Genomic DNA, 23518 nt, shown 5'->3' with positions numbered 1-23518 from the left:
TGGACTACTATGCATCCCTAAAAAATAGTAATGAAACCATGGAATACCTCACAACACGGATGGACCTGAAAATCATTATGCTGAGCAAATTGAGCCAATCACAAAAGGATCAATACTGTATGAGACCACCGCTATAAGAATAATCACCAAGCCAAAGGCAGGCATCTGTTCTCAGTTCATGTAATCATTTAATCCAGTCTCCCAAGCAAAGAGGTTACGCCTAATCACTATCCAGATGTAATCGCTAATGGGTACATCTTCGATACCACTTTGTCAGAGGGAGCCTCATCTCAGCTGGGTAATGTTCCAAAGTTGCAGGAAGAGGGAGAAGATCGATTAATTCCAGCCATACCACATGGTCCACCGTTAACACAAATCAATGGACACTCCCGACAGGATGCTCAGTGAATGCCAAGGTAAATGCAAATCCAGAAATAGGACGGGGGTGGGCGGTCTCTGTCTTAGAGGAGGTGATTTCCCTTCTCTTGGTGGGCAACCCAACCCCCTTAGTATTACTTATATAGACCCCCATTCGGAGAATACCTGAATCATGTTCCTGATCAGGTACTCTTGTCTACATTTCTATCTGATACAATCTTCATGTTAAAGGCAGCTGAGACTTTGGTATTTGACCTTTTGCAGTGTAAAAAAATTTTTCATAGGTCACACCAGATGGATGCAATGCAGAAACACCACTAAGCAAAGTGGATTTTGCCTTAAATATATAGACCTGTTGCTATTAAAGGAACTGAAATCCTCCCAAGGATCTAAGTCTAAAATGATCTCCTTGGAAGGAAGCCAATAACTCTTATCCCATGGTTATGAAGTTGGAAGTCGCTGGACTCTGGTTCAAATCTCTTGCTTTGAGTGTGTCTATTAACCGGCAACCTCCGATGACCATTAAAAACATTTTTCTTTTTAAACTTATTGCCATCTAGTCAATGAAGACTCAGGTTTAACATGTAACTGCCACACTCCCAGAGCTCTTAAAACTACCATATATTTGCTATTTTCAAACTTTCTTTGCTTCCTCATGACCTAGCTCAGTCCAACAGGTATAGTTCTGTCACTGGATAAAGAGAGCCAGAAGACTCCTTAGAAGCAAGGATGGTGAAACTTTGTCTCATCCTTTGGCATGTTATCAGGGTAGACCAGTCCCTGGAAAAGGACATCACGCGAGGTAAAATAGAAGGGCAGCAAAAAGAGAGGAAAAACCACGACAAAATGGAATGGCAAAGTGGCTGCCAGCGTGAGCTCAACCATGACCCGTGGTGAAGCTGGCCCGGGACGAGGCCGCCTGTGGTTCTGCTGGATGTGAGGTTACTATGAGTCAAAACTGGCTGAACAGGACCCAAAAACAACACCGTGACTCACAGGGTGCCCTGCTGCCGGAGGAACATGTTCAGTATTTCATGAAACTCAACGTACTTGACTATACTTTACTTAGTTCTATAGTTAGGTGGAGATAATTATGACAGTAATTATTAGATCACTGATAATAACAGGAATTTGCTCATTATCTTCACCTTTATCTTCAAAGCATCAGTCAAACACTGAGTTGATCCTTCAAACACGCTCAGCTTGGCCTGTTCATATAGGTCAACTGCTACACAAGCTAATCTCAGAAGCTAACAGGGGAAATGCCCCTTCCTGTAGCTATGTGCTGTAATAACAACCTTCAGAGGTTGTGGCTGCCCTTTATCTGCAAGCCACCCTCTTTCCGGCATTCAGTTGACTGAATACCTGTTTAAGCCACTACCTGGTGTTGAGAGATGCTGGCTACGGGTGCAATCCCCTTAACTTAGCAAATCCTCTTTCAGTGCACATATTGCACATGAAAATGGCTGAGGAGGCCTTGTTTCATTTGGAACTTCGAATCATAGACGATAGGGGTCAAATGGACATGGAACACGCAGAAAAGAGAGCTCAGTGCATTAGGACAATCCTGCCCAGGCATGGGGGGGTGGGGGTGGGGCGTGGAATCGAATGCCTGCACACTGTTTTTGGTGGCAAAAGAGACCAAAAGTTTTATCAGGTTTTCTCTTTTAAGCAATCCAAATCAATTAAATTCAGGTAACAATTTGATAATAATCTTAACTTTGCAGACTTTTAAATGATAAAAAGGTGGGTCAGTGTGGTAGCCCTTCGTTGTACACCTGTGACCATTGCCTAGTTTGTCTCACAGCAGCCCAGAGGACAAGTAGGAGTGCCCCAGCGGGCTTCCAAGGGCCCAAGCCTTACAGAAGTAGACCTGCCGCATTCTGTCAAGGGTCTGAGTGATTCAAACTACCAACCTCTCAGTTAGCAACCCAGCACCACCAGGAATCCTTTTATCAGATGACAGTTTCCAGAAATGAGGTTTTATAGAATTGTTTTCCTACACATACAAAAGCCACGGGGACATTCTCCCCCCACCCCAGCCCCACAACCCCCTTGAACTGAAAGACAATTTCCAACAGACAATTGTATTAGATTTCTTTGTACAACATATAATGAAGGGTTGGCAAATTTCACATTGACAATCATTTTTTTCCTTCTTCTCTTCTTTATAAGGAGACTACATTCCTTCCAAAGAGAAACTACTACTTCAGAGCTTTAGATGTTCTGGTGAATGTAAAAGTCAGTGGCTACATGGGGCCCAGCACACATGTGGGGTGAGGCACTTTACCAGGCCCAGGACAGAGTGCTGACAGAAAGGTTTTTAAGTCTGATATGAACTTGGCAGGGACATCATCTGTTAAGTATCGTCTCTGCTTATCAGGAAGCATCGGGTGATTCTACCCAGCAGCTTTCTCTGGCCTCTAGCTCATTCCTGTAAGACAGTAGAGAGCCTCTCAAGGTTGAGACTTGCCTTTGGGTCAGCTTTGTAGAACCCTGGGACTGTAAGATCCAACACGGAATCTCCGAGCTTGGAGTCAGGAAACACTCGTATGCGCACAGGTTCTGATACACTCTTGCCCGAAGGCCTTGGACAAGCCCGTTCTCTTTTTGAGGCTTGGTCCTTTATTTCTTTGTAAAATGTCCAAAAGAAATCTGGTAAAGATGACATACTACATTTATTTTAAGACCATGTTTTAAAAGAGAGAGAAAGAGATGCAGAAAGACAAAATTGGCCTTAAAAACATCACAAAAATCACCCTGGGCTGAAATCAAACTCAAATGCTAAGAAGTTAGCGCAGTCGAAGTTAAAGAAACTGAGTACCAAGCCTTGCCAGTGGTAACCAGTAATGCCGTTCCCACGGGGCATTTCAGACAAATTGGGAGATTAAGACAAGTTTGGAACCTGAAACTGAGGGCCACAGGGAAAATCCACATGCCATGACACACGATTATAGGAGTCTGTGGTCGTACGGTCTTAAACTGAATACTCTACAAGCTCAATGACGAGATCTGCAATTGTCACAGTACTGCTACAGAGACGATTGCTAAAGTGTCTCATCACGTAGGAGCTGCGAGCAAAGTGGTGCAGTTTATAGAATGAGAAGGACACGGAGGGTGAAAATAAACATTAAACTGAGAACCAAATTGCAAATTGCACTTGTTAAAGTGCAAGTAGATTACAGTTATCATCTTCAAACGAAACTAATTTTTTTGGACAACAATTTAATTTGATGTATATTCAAGAGCCAAAAAAGGTAATAGATGCATGCGTACAATGTAGAATTTGGAAGTGAAAGAAATATATTTTTAAATAACTATATTCAGTAGGTCAGCATTGCTAGAGAAATAGCAACTGTAAGGACTGAATATATTAAAATTTAAATTGGAGACCCTTAGGCCAAGCCCCCGCTAGAGTATGTCCTCTTTTAAGGAATTTAAGGTGAAAATTTTTCTGAAATGGAAAGATATACTAGCATGGAGAAATCACCTGCCATCTGAAAATGTTTAGATCCCAATATGACTCCAGGCAAGCACGTAACACCGAGCCCAAGTGGATCTCAAGGTCCAGATCTCAAGCAGATGAACAAGACTATGTGAAGCTGAAGGTTCTGGAATCCTCAGAACTTCACCGAAGTTAAGGGCTGTGGATCGATCCGATGCATAAAAGTTACAGGCAACAAAGAGTAGAAGCACACAAGCATAAGTGAACACGAGGTGTTGAAGGGATCAGGTAGCAGGCACCAAAGAACAAAAACCATCATTGTGTGATCACCTTCCCCACATAAACACTGAAGGTGAATGTGTGCATAAGTAAGTGTGGTGAAGAAGGCTGATGGTGCCTGGCTATCGAGAGATATAGCATCTGGGGACTTAATGGCTTGAAAGTAAACAAGCGGCCATCTAGCCCAGAAGCAACAAAGCCCAAATGGAAGCAGCACACCAACATGTGTGATCATGAAGGGCCGAGGAGATCAGGTTTCAAACACCAAAGTCAGGGATAAAATCATATCATCATGAATGAGGGGAGTGAATGATGGGGACCAAATGCCCATCTACAGACAACTGGACTTCCCTTGCAGATGGGTAGGTGGGAGGAGATGTGTCACTCAGAGTTCAGTGTAGCAATAATGAAACTCACAACCTTCCTCTAGTTCTTAAATGCTTCCTGCCCCCCAACTATCATGATCCCAATTCTACCTTGAAAATCCGGTTAGACCAGAAGATGTACAGCAGTACAGTTGGGATCTGGAAGCACAGGGAATCTAGGACAGATGAACCCCTCAGGACCAAAGGTGAGAGTGGCAAAACCGGAAGGGAAGGGCAGGTAGAAAGTGGGAATTGATCTCAGGGATCTATATATAACCTCCTCTCTGGGGGGATGAGCAACAGAAAGGTGGGTGAAGGGAGACGCTGGGCAGTGTAAGATAAGATAAAATAACAATTTATAAATTATAAAGGGTTCATCAGGAAGGGGAGAGAAGGGAGGGAGGGGGGAGGCAAAAAAGAAAATGAGCTGATTCCAGGAGCTGAGGCAGAAGGCGAATTTTGAGAATGATAAGGGCAACGAATGTATAAATGTGCTTTACACAACTGATGTATGTATGGATTGTGATAAGAGTTTTATGAGCCCCTAATAAAACAATTTTTAAAAAGGAAGAGGAACAGAAGAAATAAGAAAGAAAAGAAATAACAAGAAAAAAGTAAGGGGAAAAATGAACAGAGCAACCCAAATCTGAAGGACAGCGTCAGATACTTCACATTCTTTAAACTAGAATCCCAGAAGGAAAGAAAGAGGAAGTGCAGAAAGTAGATATTTAAAAAATATATAAGCTCAGAATATTTCATATTAATGAAAGATATTAAACCCAAAGTAGAGGAACCTCAGCTAAGATATATAGTAATAATAATTTTTTTAAACAATTTATTGGGGCTCATACAACTCTTATCACAATCCATGCATATACATACATCAATTGTATAAAGCACATCCATACATTCCCTGCCCCAATCATTCTCAAAGCATTTGCTCTCCACTTAAGCCCCTTGCATCAGGTCCTCTTTTTTTTCCCCTCCTCCCCTTAATAATTTATTTTATATAAATTAAATATCAATTAATTTGATAATTCATATATAAAATAAATAATTTAATATATAATTGTAATTTTATATAATTATACTTTGTAGTGTCAAACCAATGAAAAACATCAAAGACCAAAAAAAAATCATAGCATTGTGAATGAGGGGGAGTGCAGAGTGGGGACCCAGGGCCCATCTGGGGGAAATTGGACATCCCCTTGCAGAAGGGCTGTGGGGAGGTGACGAGCCAGTCAGAGTGCAGTGTAGCAACAATGAAACATACAATTTTCCTCTAGTTTTTAAATGCTTCCTTCCCCCCACTATCATGATCCCAATTCTACCTTACATATCTGGCTGGTCCAGAGAATATACACTGGCACAGATAGGAACTGGAAATACAGGGAATCCAGGACAGATGAGCCCCTCAGGAACAGTGGGGATAGTGGTGATAATTGGGAAGGTGGAGGGAGGGTGAGGGACAAAGGGGGAACAGATGACAAGTCCTACATATAACCTCCTCGCTGGAGGATGGACAGCAGAGAACTGGGTGAGGGAGATGTTGGATGGTGCAAGATATGATAAATAATAATTATTTATAAATTATCAAGGGGTAGGGGGGAGCAGAGAGGGAGGGGAAAATGAGCAGCTGATACCAAGGGCTCAAGTGGAAAGCAGGTGTTTTGTGAATGATGATGGCAACATACATGTGAATGTGCTGGACACAAATGATGTATGTACGGATTGTTAAAAGAGTTGTATGAGCCCCTAATAAAATGATTATTAAAAAAGGAAAACATTTAAAATACCTATGGAAAATAAACAATATTTACAGGATAGCTGTGATGAAATAACTGATTTAGATACATAGCATAAAACTTAGAAGACAAAATAACATCTTAAAAATGCTAAAATATAAAGAAATAATTTAAGCAAAATGTATACAATAAAAATAGCCTCAAGAACTAAGGTAAGGAGCATGTGCAAAGATACAGATAACAGATAAGAGCTCATGACATATAGAATCCAGGAACAGGAATGGGAATAGCAATACCAGAAGGGTAGAGGGAAGGTGGAGAGCAGAGGGGAGGAAGTGGGAACAGATCACAATGATCAACACATAACCACACATCCACTCCAGCGGATGAGCAACAGAAACTATGGGGGAAGGGAGATGGCAGTTGGGGTAAGATATGAAAATTATAATAATTTATAATTTATCAAGGGGTCACTGAGGGGTGGACGGGAGTAGCTGACACCAAGGGCTCAATTGAAAGTAAATGTCTAGAAAAGAATGATGGCGACATATGTACAAACATGCCTGATACAATTGATGTAGGGATTGTTACAAGAGTTGTAGGAGCTCCAAGAAAATGATCTTTTAATATTTTTAAAAGAATTAAAGTAATATTTTTGTTTCAATTAAAGTTAGAAAATACTACTGGACAGAGCCATCACGCAACCAAAATCAAATCTCGCAACTGTACAATATTGTTTGATGTGACTGAACTATAGAATAATATGTGTATTAACTCCCACTAAATACTACTGTAAAAATATATAATTTAGATAGCACACAATAGCAAACTGAAAGTTCTAGAGAGTGAACAAAAGTAACAGTCTTATACAGGTATAATCATGCAGAAAGAGATTTGAACTACCAATGTATTTAACAACACAGAAACCCTCAAAAGCATCATATTGAATGAAAATAAGCCTTATATATAAGAGTACACATATGATTCCATGTGTACGGAATTCTAGAATAAGCAACAATATTCTGGGAGAAGGAAAAAATCACAATGATTGTTTCTGGGTAATTTGAAGGAATTTTCTGATATGATGCTAATGTACTATATCTTGAGAGAACTTTAGCTATACAGGTTTCAAAATTAAAAAATAAATGTATTCTTTTTTCAAAACATTTATTGGGATTCAATACAGATATATCATTTCATAAATTGTTACCACAATCACTTTCTAAACATTCTTTTTCTTCTTGAACTCCTGGACATCAGCTCCCTTTTACTGCCATCCCCGCCCCTCCACTGCACCCCCCCCGAAACCGTTATTCTACTTGCCAGCCCTATGATTTATCACTTGCTGTCGTTGCATTGTATATAAATACAAAACTATAATTGTTAATATGAAGGCAGTAGTATTTGGAGAGAAAGGATGTTTAACACCCGGTTTTGCCTTCACTGCGGTGTTTCCCCGATCAATAGCCTCAAGCTATGCTGACTACCCTTCCTTCCATGGGAGCCACATCTCAAGGAATGTGCTTATCTGAGGTGCCATCTCACCCACAAAATGACAGTCAGCAAAAAACACTACACTACCTCTGGATGTCAGTTCAGATCTTTGGGTGAGGGAAATCTAGTCTTTCAATCTGAGTAGCATACTCCCAGTAGTGAGGAAGACCACAGAGGCAAGTAAATTCCTTGGCAGAACATACTTATTACCTCATGAGGATTATCTATTCCAGTAGATTAGAGGAGAGCTCTTTAAAAAATGGAAATGAGAAGAGAGACATCATGACAGGTATATTGATTAAAGGAGGCCACTCTATTATTTCCCATTCCACAATATATTCATATTATGTGTCTTTAACAAGTGTGGTTTATATTATTCACTTTCAAGGAAACGGAGTAGGATCTTGTCACTGCTTTGATCAAATGAAAGATTATAGACATGGTGCACAGATGAGATAACCTCGGCAAACCTGACCCACGTTGCAGATTCCCTAGCAAAATTAATTATTGTTGTTTTGAGCCACTAATTGTTACGATCGTTTGTTACTCACTTACAGCACGTGAAACTTCACTGCCTGCCTGGAGCAACACAGACTGTTCTGTTTTACCCTAATTCACTTAAATGTATCCTTAGTTGCTCTGAAAACCAGAAGTTATAAAGATGACTACTGAACCTTGACAAGATGTGTAGTTTTGCAAATATAATATAATATTTCAGCACTTGAAAGGTTTCTAGATTGGCCTCCTCTTCCCCTCATGTCTCAAAAGACGGTTCAGAAATTCCCAGGTAGAAATGTCCGATGCATTTTCTCAGGAGGAAATAGTGCGCGTGTGAGAGAGGAGGGCGGTGCAGGGGGAAGTGGAGTCTGCATTTCTCACTCCGGCTGCTCAATTAAAAGTGGTGCACGCAACATAGTTTTCAGTCCTGATATTTCTCATCAAGCATTAGACTTCAACAGTCTGTAAAATATCTCACTTCCTGTAATTCTTGAAAGTCTCACATAAGAAGCTGACCTTTCCAAGAGAAAAATAATTAACTTTGTACAGTAGAACCCCGGTACTCAACCGCATCAGGACTCAACATAATTGGATTTGACGTGAAGTGTCGAGAAAATTTTCCATCGGAGCTCAAGCAAAACATCGGAATCCGACCGACCCAATGCACGTGATTTTTGTAAATAAAAGCAGTTCATGTTTTTGTCATTGGGCGTTAGTTGGCGTTGTTAGTACGGGTTGTTTATACCTTTTGCAGCTGTGTTCCAACCGGTTTGCTATTATTTTCTTAGTTTTTGTGACGTTTTCTACCGTTTTTAGATAAAAAACATGGGTCCTAAGAAGGAGTTTTTGGGAAAGAATCATCTTGCTAAGGAACTGGTTAGCCATGTTATCGAAAGTGTTGATGGCAATTTAGTCAACCCGTTTAGAAGACAGTTAAGGAAATGCCAACAGCGGACCACATCAGAGAGATTTTTTTAAGAGAAAACCAGCCAGGTCCCACTCATAAAAGGCAAAGAAGGGGGGGAGGGGACTCCTGAAAAGAAGCTACCAATTGATTTGATGGAAGGGAATTCCCCTTCCAAACAGTGACTCTCTCTCCACACCTCCTCTCCACGTCCATGTCCACAGGTCCAGATCCTCATCCGTCTCAAGGTATGGTCCACACTGTAGTTGTTAAAAACTTTTTTAATGTTGTGTTTCTTATTTATATTATTTAACTCTAAGCTTATTTACTTTGAAATGTCTGTGAAATATTTTGTATAAAAAGACAAAGTAGGGGTAAAAACATGGTGGTTGAGAATGGATTCATCTGCTTTCAGTTATTTCTCATGGGAAAACTTGATTTGGAACTCAACTGCATTGCATCTCGATGCGCCCTCTGGAATGGGTTAGCTTCAAGGTCTGCGGTTCGACTATACCTCTTCATATGGACCCCAAGTAGTGGAGTGGTTGCTTGTTGGCCTGTTATCCGCATGGTAGGCAGTTCAAAACCACCAACAGCTCCGAGGGAGAAAGACTGGGCTTTCTGGAAATGGACAAGGGGTCAGTGAGTTTGGGTTCCTCTACAAAGACCAAGTCTTTATTTTATCACTACCATGCCTCGCCTAAGGCAGCCTCAGGACACTTGCCAAGAGAAATGCTTCCTAGTTCTCGCCAACAAAAATAAGAGTCCATCTCTTCCAGAACTTCTTTCCAGGACCAAAGAGAGTTTTACCAGAAGCTCCTAGAACAGCGGTTCTTAACCAGTGAGCCGCGACCCCTTTGGGGGTCGAATGACCCTTTCACGATGGTTTCCTGATTCATAACAATAGCAAAATTACAGTAATGAAGTAACAACGAAAATAATGTTATGGTTGGGGGGAGGGGTTCACCACCACATGAGGAACTGTATGGAAGGGCCGCGGCATTAGGGAGGTTGCAAACCACTGCTCTAGAAAATATTCTCTTGTTTCTCATTGTCTAAACGTATATTGTTTTCATGCTTGTGAAAAAATTCTTGACTACAGGGAATTCCACTTAGTGATTAGCTTAAGCCTGACTTCTTAGAACATTCTCTGGGTAAAGGGGTCGAAATTCTAATGACCGGTGGCGTGTCAGGGTCATAGCAGAGCTGCAAAGCTGCTCACTAGAGAAGTGCTGAACGTTTGCTGGGGAGATGAGCGCCTTCGCCGGTCACTGGGGCCTAAACTAGGGCAATGCCCTCAGGCAAGTTATGTGGCTGGTGAGAATTTATGTTTGATTTATCTTACTCTGGTGTGTTTCTGTGCGTTTTTCTGTTTTGTTTTGTTTGCAAAGACCATTTAGTGACAACAAAACAAAGCACAAGCCCGACGTGATATTGGCCTTTTCTAGCCTTAGAGAAAGACAGTCTGGCATGACCATGTGATTGGGAGGAAAGATAAATGGAATCTACTGGTTCAGAGGGGATCCCTTAACAAAATCTTCCTAATGAAAACAGATACTTCAAATCCCGTCAGATACCCCAATGTTTGGGAAGAATGCTGCCCTGGGGATGTTTATACCCTTATTGTTGTTGACTAATGTCTAGAGGACCCAGGTAGTTGGGCAGTTATGGAGAGAGATTGCACATCAATAACTGACTCAGCAAAATAGCTTCTAAAAATTATCCGCAGCTTGGTGCCAAGGTTCCGCGTAGCACTCCCGTTGAAATCCCTCGCCTGTGTCACTCGATTAGATAGGAAATACATATTTTTGTGTTTCAGACATTTATTTAAAGGTTTCATTTTCACTTAATAAATCCCCAGCCTCGGCATGCTTGCAAGGTTTCTCCACGTGGTAATTTATGCTTATTGAAGAATTACTTTTGAAAGTGCATGGGCTGCCTGTCACTGAGGGAAATTGTGGTCACTCCGTTCTTAGACTTATTGGCTGTTATAGATTTGGGAGTTGATATACATTTGAAATGTTTATGCCTTCTCTTTCTTGTTAATTGTTGATCTAAACCTTTGTGAATTCCAAGACATTTGTGAACAAGACTTGCATTAACCCCCAAGGCTGCTGAGAGGTCCAGCCAATAGACTCCCTAACCTACAGATATGCAGGGAACTCGGTAATGAGCAGGCTAATTTCCAGGGCCACACAGGGGGTCAGTGGTGGCCAATCTCACAGAATTTATAACACGGGTACAGTGCATCTAGCTTGTTCACCAAAGACCTTTCGCATGTACTCAAGAAAGCACGTAATACACAAAATGATGCCTATCCTGTGCTCTCTGTTCCAATGTTGCTGTTAATTGCTGCCCAGTTGAGTCCTAATTATGGTAACCCCGTACACATAGAGTAGAACTTCTTTATAGGATTTACAAGACTTCAACCTTTTGGGAGCCCCTCATCAGCTGTGTTTTCTAAGGCAATCCTGGGAATGTTTGAACTCTAACTGAAAATTAACCATTTGCATGCGGATTTGTTTCATTCTTTCCTGTGTCTAATGCACCTAATTTTAAAAATATCTTTAATCTCAAGTACGTATGGAATGTTTCCAGATAAGGTAGCCCCTCTCTTTCCTATGTAAGTACAAGTACCAGCTGCCCTTGGGCTGCTGCCCTATCTGTGTCAGAATAGAACAATGTTTCACAGGTTATTGCTCTTTTCTTCCAATTGTTCTTACATACGTAGGTAAGTAAGACAATTGCCATTTCAACAATCTTCACCTGTTCTAGTCAATGACATTAATTATGCACACTATACTCAACTATCATCCTTAATTGTTGCTAATTTTTCCATCACTTTTCAAAGAAAGATTTTTTTTTCAAAGACACCAGGCCTTTTTTTTTTTTTCTGAGAAACTCCTAGGTAGACTCTAGGGAATGCGCTCCCCCACTCCCCGCCCCAAAACATTTGATTAGCAACTGGTAGCCTTGTCAGTCTGTATCGCCCAAAGGGCCTTCCTCTTCACCTATACACACACACACACACACACACACGACCCCCATCCCTTTCATCTTAACCTGTCCACCACCTTAATGCAAAGAACTATCTTTAAAATGGAACTAATAGCTTGGCTCTTTGAGAAATCAGTCGTCAAAGTATGAAAACATGACAAGTGTTCTGTGAGGCGGGCTGCTCATAGTCTCCTCCTTGACGATCACCAGCACAGAGTCTCAGGAGCGAGACAAGCCAGGCCACGGCCTCCTAGCAAACCTCAGACCCACAGAAAAATCAAGGGAGGAAAATGGTACTTTGTTTTGTTTTCTAAACCTATTCTCTTAAGGGTAATCCTCAGATCTTTCCCTACCATGAAATCCCTAAGAAAATCACTTCCTACTAAGAAAAAATTTTTCTAGATATAAAACCATCTTCAATCTCCTATGAATAGTCAAATAAATTTGAATATCTTTAGGATCCCCTTGATGTATTCTTTTTTCTTTTTTAGTGATTTTTAAAAATTTACTTTATTGGTGCCTCTTACAGCTCTCATCGCAATCCCATTTGTACATATCTTATCATCTTTTGCAAAACATTTTCTTTCTACTTGAGCCCTTGGTATCAATTCCTAATTTTTAATTTTCCCTCCCTCCCCCATGTCCCTTTGAGAAATTATAAATTATTCTTGTCTTGTCCAATGTCTTACACTGATGGCTCTCTCTTTTCACCCACTTTTCTGCTGTCCATCTCCCTGGGATGGGAGCCATATGTCAATGATTGTGATTGGTTCCCCCTTTCTCCTTACCCTTCCCTTACCCCCCCCTACTCTCGCTGCTCCCCTTATAGGTCCTTGGGGGGCTATCTGTTCCAGATGTCTTGTTTTGCGATCTCTTATCTGCACCAGTCTACATATCCTTGTGTAGCCAGATTTGTAAAATAGAATTGGGGTGATGATACTGGGAGGGAGGAAGCATTAAAGAACTAGACGAAGGTTGTGTTTCATTGGTGCTATACATCCCCATGACTGGCTTGTCTCTTCCTTGTGGCCCTTCTGACCATGGTATCCAATTGACTGTTGATGGGCCTCTGGCCTCCCCCTTAGTCCCATTGATATAATTTGTTTGGGGTTTTTGATCCCTGATACCTGATCCCATTGACACCTTGTGAACATGCAGGCTGGTGTGCTTCTTCCTTGTGGGCTTTGTTGCTTCTGAGCTAGATGACTGCTTGTTTATCTTCAAGCCTCTAAGACTCCAGACACTACATATTTTGATAGCCAGGCACCATCAGCTTTCTTCAACACATTAACTGATGCATACATTTTGTCTTCAGCAATGGTGTTAATGTGTTCTTACATCTTATTTCCTTGGAGCTAATGAGTAGGAAGCATTAACAACTTGTTGGAAGAGTAGACATCAGATTATGGAGGCCTTGAAATCCTGAGATAAATCAGATGATACCCTGTAAGCAACATGGAGTTTGTTTTTGGAGTTCTTGTTTCTTCCTTCTGGGATCTTGGATAAGACTTATTCTCCATAATGAATTGATGTTCCTGGTAATGGGATATCATTACCAGCAAGATCCAGAAAAGGAAATGAGTCCTCTGGACCTGAGAACCCTGCATAGTGAACCTCTTAAGAAAAAGACCAAAAAAAAAAAAAAAAAAAAGAAACCTGCTACTTGCCTGTCAGTTTATTGTTCTGTGGTGACTTGTGTGTTTCTGGGATGCTGGGAGCCGTGTCAGTGGTATTTCACATATCAGCAGGGTCACCCAAAGTGAACGAGTCTCAGCAGAGTTTACCAACTAAGAACAGACTGCAAAGAAGAAATATGTTGTCCACTTAGGGCAATGTAGTCGCTGGAACCCTTCTGTATATCACAGAACCCTGTCAGATGCTGATGCCGTAATGAGTACAAACAGAACATTGAATATACTGAATATAAGACACCTGTGTACATTGAAATAATTCACCAAGAGAGTAACAAGAGAGCCTACAGACTGGGAAAACATCTTTAGCAATAACACAGCAGACAAAGGCCTTATTACTAAAATCTACAATACTCTGCAAGCTTACAATAAGAAAAAAAATAATTTCCCACTGAGGATGTGGGCAAGAGACCTGTACAGAAGTTTCACAAGGACAGATATCCAGATGACCAATAAACATATGAAAAAAATGTCCCCGATCATTAGCCATAAGAGAAATGCAAATTAAAACAACTATGAGATATCACCCAACACCCTCAAAGATAGCCCAATTAAAAAAATCAGAAGGTAACAAATGTTGGAGGGGCTGTAATAAGATAGGAACTCTTTTTCACTATCTGGCGAACCTGTAGATATGTACAGCCACTGTAGAAATTGATTTGGAAATATCTAAAGCAGATGGAAATCAGGTTACCATACAACCCAGCAATCCTCCTACCAGGCATATACCCAGAAAAGACATGAAACAAACCACGACCAGACAGCTGTACTTTAATATTCATCTCAGTGCAATTCACAATTGCAAGGAGTTGGAAACAACCTACATTTCCATCAACAGATGAATGGATTAAAAACCTGTGGTACATACATACAATGGAGTACTATGCGTCCCTAAAAAGCCATGAAGCGCATTGCTGCATGGAAAGAATTGGAGGAAATTATGTGGTGAAGTAAGCCAATCACTAAAGGACATATACAACATGAGTCCACTGAGGTAGCTTAAAAATGCAAGAGGGACATGGGAAAGCTGCTATATACCTATATTCCTGGGGTGAGGTCCAGGTATTATGACAGGGACCAGACCCAATCCAGAGATACATATGGCAGCCAACTAAAAATGAGGGGAAAAGAAAGAAAGGGAAAAAAAGACAAGGGTAGCGGGGAACAGGGCACTAACCCACCCAAGGGTAGGGTATTGTTTATATCTCCACAAGAGAGGGAGAGAGGGACTAGACTTCAACCCAGTGCACCAAGATGTGAATGTAACATATCATATGAAGCAGGGAACCAATAGAGAGGTCTGCAGGGCTGGTGCCAATCCCAACTACTACATGCTCCCCACCTCAAGAAGAATGCTCTTCAAAGGACAGCACTGATGCTATAGCTCAGGGAGAGAGGCACATTTGATCAGAGAACCCAGGAGCAAAGGAAAAGGGAGGGTGCACCACATCCTGGCCCGCCAAGTTCTGAGGACAATATTGCTGCTCAGAGCAGCCAATTCACAGAGAGAACCATAAGGCCAGCCCCACCATGAGACATGACATCCCTCAATGGCCCATAGTGCTACTGGGGACAACAATGGAGACACAGTGCAAAAATTGTGCCTCATCTGACCCCATCACACTGGGGCAAAACACTAACGGCATGCAACAGAGCAAGGGGAGCAAAGCAATGAAGACCCCAAAGAATATGAAAATTAGACTTTGGCACCCGGGGCATGGCATTCCATCAGACACACAACCAGAAAACATTCATAAAGGTCAATAAACAGACCTGGAAATATTTATAGGCTTTTATTTTTTTGTTATTGTTGCTTTGTGTCTTTTTGTTGTTTTGTTTTGTCTTGTTTTTGTGCTTTTTATTGTCTCTGCATGTTTATCTAGATAAGGCAGGCATTAATAAACAATCCAGAAGAGAAAACAAGAGGACTGACAATTGGAGGTTGGGGGAACATAGCGGAGGGAGAGGCAGGGGAAAGGAAGGCAATTTCCAAGAAACCCAGAGACAAGGGAACAACAAGTGATCTAAAATTGACAGCAAGGAGGGCATAGGATGCCTGATGTGGCTTGATCAAGGACAATGTAGATAAGATTAATTAATGAAACCTGAATGAAGGCCAAACATGATGGTGGGACAGGAGAAAAGTAAAGGAAATAGAGGAAAGAACTAGGAGACAAAGGACATTTATAGAGGTCTAAATACAGGCATGTATATATATAAATATGTTTATATATAATGATAGGGAAATAGATCTATGTACATATACTTATATGTTAAGTATTAAGGAAGTAAACAGACATTGTGCCTCTACTCAAGTACTCCCACAATGCAAGAACATTTTCTTCTAATAACCTGGCATTCTGTGATGCTCACCTCTCCAACATGATTGCTACAGACAAAATGGGTGCATATGCTAACATGGTAAAGAAAGCTGATGCTGCCAGGCTATCAAAAGATGTAGTGTCTGGGGTCTTAAAGGCTTGAAGATAAATAAACAACCAACAACCATCTAGCTGAGAAGCAACAAAGCCCACATGGATGAAGCACACCAGCCTGTGTGATCCTGAGGTATCGATAAGAGAAGGTATCAGGCATCAAAGACCCAGAACAAAAAAAATCATTGATGTAAATGAGGGGGAGGGCAGAGTGAAGACCCAAAGCTCATCTGTAGACAATTGGGCATCCCCATCCAGAAGGGTCACAAGTAAGAGATGAGCCAGTCAGAGTGCAGTATAGCACCAATGAAACATACAACTTTCCTCTAGTTCTTGAATGCTCCACCCCCCCCATTGTCATGACCCAAGTTCTACCTTACAAATCTGGCTAGACCAGAGTATGTACACTGGTACAGATAAGAGCCAGAAACACAGGAAATCCAGGGCAGACAAACCCCCCAGGACCAATCATGAGATTAGTGATGCTGAGGGGATGGGGAAGGTGGGGAGAGAAAAGGGAAACTGATCACAATGATTGACATATAACCCCCTCTGAGAGGAACAGACAGCAGAAAATTGGATGAAGGGAGAAGGGTTGGTGTAAGACATAAAAAAAATTATAAATTATCAAGGGTTCATGAGGAAGGGAAGTTGGGGAGGGGGGAAATGAGCTGATACCAAGAGCTGAAGTAGAAAGAAAATGTTTCGAAAATGATTATAGGAACATATGTACAAAGGAGCTTGACACAATGGATGTATGGATTGTTATAAGAGCTGTAAGAGCCCACAATAAAATGACCTTTAAGAAAATCTAGTAATTGGAACTTGGAAGGTATCAAGTATGAATCTAAGATCATTGAACATAATCAAAATGAAATAGAACACATAAAGATTGATATCCTAAGTATTAGTGAGGTGAGTATTGGCTATACTGAATCAGAAAATCATATGATTTACAGCATTAGCAATGAGATAGGCATCTTGAGCACAATGCTGTCTGGGATAGAATTGTGTCTATTCCCATTCAAGGCAATCAAATCAATAAAATTATTATTCAAATTGATGGGTCAACCACTAAAACTAATTTTGAAGAATTCTACTAACTTCTTCAGTCTAAATTTGATAAAATATGCAATAAAGATTGCAGTCGTAATTATTGGCATTTAAGATACAAAAGTTGGGAACAAAGAGGAAGGAACAGTAGTTGGAAAATACAACTTTGGTGATAGAGACTGAGATGTAGATTGCATGATAGAATTTTGAAAGACCAACGACTTCTTGATGACAAATATCTTTTGCAACAACAAAAATGATGAAAATACACATAGACTTCTCTAGATTGACAGAAAATGGATTGACTACATTTGTGGTAAGATACGATGGACAAGCTGAATATCGGAAATTAAAATGAGGCTGGTGGCTTACTGAGGAACAGACCAAGAATTGATCTTATGTAAGTTCAGGCTGAAGCTCAAGAAAATTTAAACAAGTCCACAAGATCTAAACTGTGACCTTGAGTCTATCCTGTCTGAATTTTGAGAATGCTCAAGAACAGATTAGAAGCATTGAACACTGATAACAGAAGATCTGATGAGCTGGGAGAAGCTAGCAGGAGCATTGTATTTGAAGAAGCAAAAGATAACTGAAAACACAGGAAACAAAGAAAAGATAAAAGTGTATGTTAGAGGAGATGCTGTAACTTGGTCTCCATCATAGTGTAGTTAAAGGCAAATGGAAAAAGTGATGAAGTCAAGCAACTGAACAGAGTATTTCAAAGGCCAACTTGAGCAATGAAGTAAAATATTATAATGATATGTGCAGAGCTCTAGAGGTGGAAAACAAAAAGGAGGAGCACACTCAGGGTATTTTAAATTGAAAAAGCTTAAGAAAATGCTCAAGCCTCAAGTTGCAATACTGAAAGATTCTATGGGAAATATATTGAAGAATGCAGCAAGATATGGGCAAAACGTGGAATGATGCAGGAAGAAGATTAAAGTAATACACACAATGTACAAAAAAGACAGATTTTCATTGAAAACAGAGTAGACTAGAAAGATGTTTACTTGTGCTTAATTAGGTATGCAAATGTAATCAACTCTGTAGCTCATAATAAACTATGAATAGCTCCCCTGAAAAGAATTTGTTTCAAAGATGACATTGATTCTGCAGCTCCGGGAGATGGACACATCTGATCAGAGCACACGGGAACAGATGAAGGGGCAGGAGGAGAGAGTGGAACACAGCCTGGCCCACCAGGCCATGAGGATGATGTTCCTGAGTAGAGCAGCCAGTCCACAGAGAGAACAACATGGCTGGCCCCACTATGATGCCCCTCAGTGCCTAAGGGCAATACAGGGGACTGCACCGGAGACACAGTGTGGGAATTGCACCTGACCTGATCCCACCACACTGAGGCAAATCACTGGGGGAGTGCAGCAGAACAGCAAGGGAATGGAGTGGCAAGGTCCCCAGGGAATGCTGAAAGTGGACTTTGAGGCTAGGGCGTGATACCCCAACAGACTGGACTGGAAAACACTCCTAAGGGCCAGCAAATGATCCTTGAACTAACTACAAGTTTTTCTTTTGTGAAGTGTTTTGTTTTGTTCTTTGTCAGTGGTTTGTTTTTGTTGTTTTGTTGTCTGGTTGTATACTGTTGCTTTGTTTTCCTCTGTCTTGTTTTCATGCATGTTAGTGTCTCCACAGGTCTGTCTGAATAGGACAGGCTGGATGAACTATCTGGAGGAAAAACAATGGGACCGACAGTTCCAGGGTGACTTGGGGTGGGGTGGGGGTAGGGAAGTGGTGTTAACAAACACAGGGACAAGGGAACAACATGGGACCCAAAATGGTAGTGAGGGGGGTGTGGCAGGCCTGGTGAGGAATGATCAAGGGTAAGGTTGCGTAGAGAAGAGGTATAGCTGTAGCCCAGGTGGGGACGGAGCATGGTAGTGGGGCAGGAGGAAAGTCAAGGGAGATGGAGGAAGGAGCTGGGAGTCAAGGGGCATTTATGGAGGTCTAGACAAAGACATGTACATGCAAATATATATATATATATATATATATATATATATATATATATATATGGATGAGGAAATAGATCTATGTGTCTACATTTATAGGTTTAGTATTAAAGTGGCGGAAGGACCTTGGGCCTCTACTCAAGCACTCCCTCAATGCATGAATACTTTCTTTTATTAAATTGGAACTCTATGATGCTCACTCTCCCGACACAACTGGTGAAGCCAAAGTGGGTGAACAAGTAAATGTGGTGAAGAAAACTGATGGTGCCCGGCTATCAAAAGAGATAGTGAATGGGGTCTTAAAGACTTGAAGATAAACAAGCGGCCATCTAGCTCAGAAGAAACAAAGCCCACATGGAAGAACACACCAACCTGGTTGATCGAGTGGTCCCCAAGGGATCAGTTATCAGGCATCAAAGAACAAAAAATTATATAATTGGCTACACACCTCCATGATACGATCGCCGAAGACAAACGGGTGCATAAGCAAATGTGGCGAAGAAAGCTGATGGTGCCCGGTTATTGAAAGAGATAGTGTCTGGGGTCTTAAAGGCTTGAAGGTGAACAAGCGGCCATCTATCTCAGAAGCAATAAAGCCCACATGGAAGAAGCACACCAGCCGGTGCGATCACGAGGTGCCAAAGGGACCAGGTATAAGGCATCATGCAAAAAAAAAAGAATATGTATATGTGTGTTTGTGTGTGTGTATATGTAGTTATGTGTATGTATGTACATATATGTATATATATATATACCATATGTATATACATATATATATATATATATATATATACCATAGTGAATGAAGGGGAAAGTGCAGAGTGGAGACCCGAGGCCCAAGTGTCGACCACTGGAGATCCCCTCACAGAGGGGTTTAGGAGAGGAGGCGGGTCAGGCAGGGTGCGATGTAGTACCAATGAAGAACACAGCTTTCCCCCAGATCCTGGATGCTTCCTCCCCCCAACTACCATGATCTGAATTCTACCTTGCAGGACTGGATAGGGCAGAGATTGTACACTGGTGCATATGGGAGCTGGAGGCACAGGGAATCTAGGGTGGACGATACCTTCAGGACCAAGGGTGTGAGGGCGAAGCTGGGAGAGTGGAGGGTGAGTGGGTTGGAAAGGGGAACCGATTACAAGGATCTACATGTTACCTCCTCCCTGGGAGATGGACGGCAGAGAACGGGGGTAAGGGAGACTCCGGATAGGGCAAGATATGACAAAATAACAATCTGTGGATTATCAAGGACTCATGAGGGAGGGGCGAGCGGGGAGGGAGGGGAAAATAAAGAGGACCTGATGCAGAGGCCTTAAGTGGAGAGCAAATGCTTTGAGAATGATTAGGGCAAAGAATGTACGGTTGTGCTTTATACAATTGATGTGTGTATATGTGTGGATTGAGATGAGTTGTATGAGCCCCTAATAAAATGTTTTTTAAAAACTACAACAAATTTTAAAGGATTTTAAAGAATATCAAATAATAGGGTGCTGAAATTTATTCTAACTGCATCTGCAACAATCCACGTTCCAATATATTCTGCATGATGTAAGGCTATTCACATCCCTGGTCCATGGTCAGAGGGGATTCACCAGGGGCTTAATCCACATGTATTTCCCTTTAAATTTTAAAAATATTTTTTAAAATTTTTAAACTGAAATATTTTAAAATGTGTCAAAAGATATCACATTTTAATTTAACTATGTCTATCACAATTGTCTTACAGCATTCTCTCTGACTTTTAACAATGCTATTTGCATGCCTCAGTTATGATCATAGGGGATTTACCATAGGCTTAATCCACGGATAGACTATGAACATGGATGTTGGGTTTCCACTGTCACCTATAGGCATCTGTAAACCAGGTAGTCACAATTTAATCTCTGATGCCTTTCCCTCTTTAGATTTGGATTATATTATTTATAATCCTTAGACTGGTGTGCTTCCTCCATGGGGTCTTAGTTTATGTCTCATTTTGATGGCTGCTTGTTTGAAAACAAGTAATTAAGTCCCCAGACGCTCTTACTTCTGATAACTTAGCACCATCTAGTTTCTTCAGCACACGTTGACATCGCACCATATCTTCACTGACGCTTCTTGAGGTATAGAATCCAAAGGGTCATGACATACACTTAAATCTGCTTTTTCTTTCCTGTGTTTTAATGACCATTTGCTTTCTTCGTGTCTGGTGGTCTTCATGTCATCTCACAGCTCATCAAGTATGCTGTCCCTGTGTTCAGTAACTACAGCTGTTCTTGAAATCCGTGTTGGATAGACTCAAGGTCAACTTCTGTTAATTTTCTCCAGCTTTAACCTTAGCATATATATGATCATCTGTTCCATAGCTGCACCCTAGCCTGACCTTAGCTGTTGACATTGAGATTTTCTATCTTTTCTTCCCACCGAAAACAAAGCAAAACAAAGCTCACAGCCATCTAGTCAATGCTGACCCATAACCATCCCATGTGGGTTTCCTGGGCTGCGACTCTTTTAGGAGAACAGAGCTCCCTGTCTTTCTCCCTCAGAGCTGCTGGTGAGTTCGAATCGCTGACTGAATGGATGCGAGCCCAAAGTGTAACCACTGCACCACCGCGGCTTGTTTTCCCACGGGTGTCAATTTGATTTCCGTGTTTTTCATCTTCAGAAGACGAAGTCCATGTGAAAAATTTTCCTTTCTGTTGTTAAGAAAGATGTTTGTGATGAAGAAGTCTTTAGTCGGACAAAAGTCTCAGGAGATCTCCATCTATGGACAAGGCTATGCTTTCCAGCTTATGTTCCTTCCTCTTTGTTTCCAATGTTTGCATCCCAAATGCCGATAATTATCAATGTAGCTTGATTACATGTTCGGTCACTTTCAGGCTGACAAAGTAGACTTCATCACTAGACTCGGGATATAAGAACAGAAAATACCTGTGTTGGAAAGGGTTCGTACTCCTCACCCATGCATATTTAATAGATGGGGATACTGAGACCCACTGAAGAGAAGTCTTCCATTCTTCCGTGGCTGATACCTGATTATGACTTCAAGAAGGAAGAAAGCTTTCTGGGACACTCACCTCCAAGAGACCCATGGTTTTGTGTATAAGATAAGCACACTTTTCTTTACGTATACATTTGTCCTGCTCCCCCCATCTCCCACCACTTGGTTATTCACTTCTAACGGATGTTACCCAGGAAGGAGTCAGACAAAGGCAAGAGCACACTGAGGGACACGGAGGAAAGCTGTGAATGGGAATTTTGCCTTTGAATTTCAAGGCTTGCTTATTCCCTTCTAACCAAGACTTCAGACACTTTTGTTCTGGGCCATTCACATTGACGAACAGCCCAGGTGAAGGGGAGCCTTTGCAAAGTGCTAAGGTGCTGTGACTTTTCCTTATAAAGCCACCCGGGACTGGGAATAAACCACAAGGCTTCTCCCAAGATCCACAGCTCTGTGTTCAAAGGAAGAGATTCATGCCAGGGGTGGTGATATAGAGAGCTCCCACTGTGCTCCAGACCTCCCACCTGGCATTGAAAATACATGAGACAGAGGAAGGTAAGGTCCCAAAAAGGAAACAAAGCAAAGAAACACAAATAAGAGCTTCATGACTGAAACTCTCTCTTGAACCTCTTTTACTTTCCTCTCTATACTTAATCATTTGATAATGTACCATGACACCATTATAGATGGCCCTGTCATTGCAAGCATAATATCCTGATTGGAAATAACCCTTCACCAATCTAGCTAAATCCTGAGCATCTCCTGAGCTCAGATCAAGAAACAGATATGCTCTGAAGTTATCCTCCATCTAAGAATAGAGGGTGAAATGGGCATTATAATTCAGCCACTTGAATACAGGCAGTGGTCCGGAGAATGCACACTCATCGTGGACTGTACAGGTCTTCTGCCTCTGCCTACATGATTCTGAAGGGTTCATTAGATTTACATTTTCGAGGAGTTGGAGAAAGGGAAGAGAGTAAAAGAAAACATTGTCATTTATTGATGAGCCCCTGGTACACCAAGGCAAGAGACTCGATGTACTAAACACGTATGCTCATTTAAGGCCCCAAGAATCCTGAAAGAGTTGTATTATTTTCTATAGCAGTTTAATAAATGAAGAAATCAAGATTTAGAAAGAGCAGGAAGAAAAGTAGGACTGATCCCAGGCTACAGGTGGCTCCACAGAATCTGGCAAGTAACTGGCGCTCAATGCATAAGTATGGAATTAAATGAAATGGGATCCAATTGAATATTATTTATCCACATGGGCAAAATCTACTTGAGGGC

The sequence above is a fragment of the Tenrec ecaudatus genome, chromosome 8, assembly GCF_050624435.1.
Source record: "Tenrec ecaudatus isolate mTenEca1 chromosome 8, mTenEca1.hap1, whole genome shotgun sequence".
In the NCBI taxonomy this organism is placed as follows: Eukaryota; Metazoa; Chordata; class Mammalia; order Afrosoricida; family Tenrecidae; genus Tenrec; species Tenrec ecaudatus.
Note: the sequence above shows the minus strand (reverse complement) of the source record.